The 4,419-nt window shown below is 47.5% G+C and overlaps 1 protein-coding gene across 4 annotated transcripts in view; it reads left to right on the top strand.

Annotated features, from left to right (window-relative positions):
* The window catches only part of CDH13 (cadherin 13), a 964,648-nt gene that overhangs the window by 762,407 nt on the left and 197,822 nt on the right, over positions 1-4,419 (top strand). The window lies entirely within an intron of this gene.

Raw genomic sequence — 4,419 nt, 5'->3', positions numbered from 1 at the left:
CCCCTGCAGCCTCCACCATCTTTAATGCCCCACCCCCCTGCAGCCTCCACTGTCTGTAATGCCCCACCCCCCTGCAGTCTCCATGTTTTTATTGAATCTTTATGAAAGGCCATAATGGCTGGTTCAGATCCATTATAATGGATCATGTCAGAATTTATCCTGCTGCTTCTCTAAAAGTCATGTATTATTTACTTGATGGAATATATGTCTGTCTCATGTCAATTTGTGTTATGGACTGTCAGAAGTGAAGCTATGTACAGGCAGTGAAACACGTTGGGGAGGAAAGTTCCATGCCACGCTATGCAGCTGTGTTTCTGATCTTAATAATTCAGTGGGAGCCAGCAAGACCTGGTCTCCATTACAGACTTGAAGCTGGTAATACTTCATTTTAAAAAATGCAACCATTTTTGAGTTACAAGAACACAAAAATGGTCTGTGGCCAATAAATGTCTAGCTTTATACTGTTCTATAAATGAAAATAAAAAAGCACAGCTGAGTAACCGGGCACGCTGGGTTATAAACACTTGTCGAGTCTTGTGTCATCAGCAGGTGGCCAGGACTGAGTTCACAGTTACTGGCTCTGTCAGGGTCTGACCTCCAAATTCAGGTGGTGACAAGCGGCATCAGGCTGGCCTGATCCCAGCCTCCGGGCTGTGCCTTCTCCCAGGCCCCAGCCTCCTTCAGAGGGGCTCAATCGCTTTCAGTCACAAGGACTTTAATAATTTCTTCCCAACACTTTAGAGTTCAGCCCCAGAAATCCCCCCTCGTGACTGTCCTCGATGTGATCACAGCCAGCCATGTCGAGTCCCTTTTAGACTCATGATTTTAGTAAGAACTACTCCCCCTGCCCAGAACTTTCTTCCTTTGTATCCTTGGCTGGCTACATTATAGTCCCCCTTCAACTGTCCCTTCCTCAAAGCCTTTCCTGACTCCTCACCCCCATTACACTCTCCCTTTCCCTACCTATCTTGCCACATCTAATAACAGAGGTGTGGTGCCAACTACCCACCTACCTGTCATGAGCACAGGAGCGTGTCAGCTGTGTACCCTGGCACTGTGCCTGACACAGCCACAGGAGGGGCTCAGTTTGTGTCTTTGAACAGGTGAATGGACGCCAGGGTGGGTGGAACAAGTATGGCCGGCTGGTTGGCTCCCTGGCTCCCTGCTCCTGGCAACGGACCTCTTGTTCTTTGCACCTGAGAGCTAAATCCTCTTTAGATTTTCTAAATCCAAGTCCCAGTGTCATCCTGTGCCCTGCTCTTTCCATTTCCCTTTGAGAGAAACTCACAGCCCTTCCTAGAATCCCCCAGGGGTGGTGTGTACCCCACCAGCCGGTGCTCCCACATGTCACATACATGCACTCACGTGGGCTCTACTCCCAATTCCTGCGTTGATCCGCTCCAGGAACACACCCTTGTTTGTTGTGGGCACTTGGTGATCCTTGCCCTCTGTGGCCAGCCTCTCATCTAGGTCCTTGGAAGCTGCCGTGGGCTGTCCCTGCCCCAGCCCTCAGATTCCCCCTGGTGGGCACATCTAGCTGCACTTCCCAGGCCTGTCCCCTTTCCCATCCTGCCATGTCACTCTACCATGGGGGAAGGATGTGAAGCCCACAGAAAACCCCGTTCCAAACACTCCAGTCCCTTGTTTTCAGCTCTTAGAAGCTCTCATTGTTCTGGGGAAGATGGAGCAGCCAGAGCCTGTGTCAGGACCTCAGAAGGAAGAGTCACCTTCTCTGCCCCAGGTCAAAGGAAGGCTCTGTGCACCACCAAAGGTGCCACCAAAGGCACCAGCCTAACTTGAACCTCCCAACCGAGACCCTCAGATGGTAGCTCTTCACTACTCGCCCTGTGGTCCACCCGCAGGAGGCAGGTGTCACTTCCCTTGTGTAAATTAGTGAAACAGAGACCCGAAGAGCTGAAAAGTCATCGTACCTGTCAGGACCTTACCGTCCAGTAGATTTGTTTTTACAGAAAAGCTTGTGGATTTGCATTATGTGCAGTTAAGAGGTTGAATAATGCATTATTAGGAGAATAAATCAGCATATAATACACGTGAGTAATATATTCCTGCCAGGCCCGGGAAGGAGTGGGTGCTGATTCAGTGTGTTTATACAGGAATGGATTTGAAGACGTCTGACCACACTGCTGTGATAGAAACAGAAAGTTCACGAGTCACTGCCAGCCAGTGTCACACGGGGACTGCAGAGAGGCAGGCTTCACAGCACAGCCTCCCCCCTTACTAGGTGAGGGCCTTGGCAGAGCCCGCAGCACCCAGAATGTCAGGTTTCTTCATCTTTAAATAGGGACTGGCATCTAATACCAGAAAGTGGAGAGGGTCATATAAGAAATCATAGAAGGTGGCGTTTAGTGCCCTGGGAATCCTACGTGAGCTTGAGGTGGGAAGGTCCTAGATTCCTGCCTTTTCAAATTGTAGGGGCCTTGGTTTTCCCATCTGTAAAGACAAGTTATGGGTCTGATGTGTGCACAGTGGCACTAGATGGCAATTTTCTTGGAATGAAAACTCTCTCCAAAAGTCCTTATGGCAATCCCAGGGACAGATTCCAGCTGGGTCTATTTGGGCCTCATGCCCACCCTTGCACCCAGTCACAGTGGCTAGTAGGATGGAGTGCGTGGGTTGAGCAGGAATCTGAAGTCTAATCTCATCAGTTTTCTGACAACTGCCATGTATCGAGCGCTTTCTCGACGCTGTGCATACTGTGCATGTGAACACTGTGTATACATTTATCTTATTTAACCTTCTCAACAACAACATGAAATAAGCTTCAGTACTACCCCATTGTAAAGATGGAGCTGCACAGAAACCGATGGAAAGAGAGGTTCACTACCTTACCCGGAGTCACACAGCCAAAAAGCAGTGAAGGTGGAATTTATAAACAGGTTTCTTGGACCCCTGCGTGCATTTATAAATGCTGGACTACACTGACCTATAGCATCGGTGGATGAAGGGGCCCAGGCAGCACTGCTCATTGCCAAGCACGAGTCCTTCTTTAAACCTTCCCACTGCGAGTCTCAGTTCTGACTTCACATCTACCATAGGCTGAACAAAGTCCTTCCCAAAGATGTCCTCACCTAACCCCTCAGAAGCTGGGAATGAATTACCATACCTCAGAGACTTTGCAGATGTACCTCGAGATGGAGAGATTATTCTAGGTTATCTGGAATGAAACAAACTAATCAAATGAATCCTTAAAATCAAAGAACCTTTCCTCGTTGGGAGAACGTGCAAGGACCTGAGAAGAGAACAGGAGGGATTGCAGTGTGCAAAGGGCTTTACCCATCTCTGCAGGCTTTGAAGACAGAGCAGCGGCCACAAGCCAAGGAATGTGTGCAGGTTCTGGAAGCTGGAAAAAGCAAGTCAATGGAGTTTCCCCCAGAGTCTCCAGAGAGCAATGCAGCCCTGCCAGCATCTTGATTTTCATCCAGAGTCCTGTGCTGCCTTTTCACCTACAGAACTTCAAAATGATACATTTGTGTAATTGAAGACAACATGCTGTAATAATTTGTTACAGTGCAATATGAAAGGATTACAATATTCAAGGAAGAACCCAAAAGACCTGGACTTTTGCAGCCACTACCTTTGAAGGTCAGCCAGTGTTCTGGGCTTCCTTCTATGGCTGGGAAACTGTCAGAAGCTTTGAGGGTTTTGTTGTATTTTTTTCTTTGCTTTTCTGCAGCATCCTAGCTTTTAGGCTGGGGTAAAAATAGCTTTTTCTTGTGCCCAAATAATGATATTTGCTGCCACTCAAAACTTTGACTCAGGCATCAGAAATAAAGGGATTGGAGTGTTATCCCCCGTCCTGGCTGTCTGTGAAGCTCTCAGTGCAGAGAGGGGTGCGGATGTTGGGCTGAGAATAAAGCTCTGGGGACAAACAGCTGGGTTCACCACCCCCCAGCCCTGCAGCTAACCTGCCGGGTGGGTTATTCTCTGTGCCTTGATGTTCTCATCTGCAAAGTGGGAGTAATAACATCACCGACCTCTCCAGGATATTGTCAGAATTAGCGTTAACACATGTACACGTGTAAAGTGCTTAGAACTTAGCCCAACATGCCCTAAGCACTCAGTTATAGTTGTCTGTCTTTATCACTCTACACACTCCCACAGTTCCTCTGCCCCTTTCTCTTGAAGTTTCAACCCCAGACACAAGATAAACCAAATAGTAACAACTCGCACTTGTCAGGCATCTAATAATTGTAACAGTGTTACCTCATTTACTCCTTGCTGTATCCCTGAGAGGAACAATTCAGAGGTAAATGTAGAATATAAATGTCTTAACACAGTAACTAAGAAAATACCATGAAGGCTATGTTAACCAGTTTGGTGAAAATATTTCAACTGTATATAAAACCAGCACACTGTACCCCATGATTGCATTAATGTACACAGCTATGATTTAATAAT

The sequence above is a fragment of the Otolemur garnettii genome, unplaced genomic scaffold, assembly GCF_000181295.1.
Source record: "Otolemur garnettii isolate 467f Iridium unplaced genomic scaffold, OtoGar3 scaffold00047, whole genome shotgun sequence".
In the NCBI taxonomy this organism is placed as follows: Eukaryota; Metazoa; Chordata; class Mammalia; order Primates; family Galagidae; genus Otolemur; species Otolemur garnettii.
Note: the sequence above shows the minus strand (reverse complement) of the source record. Positions and strands in the feature narration are given on the sequence as shown.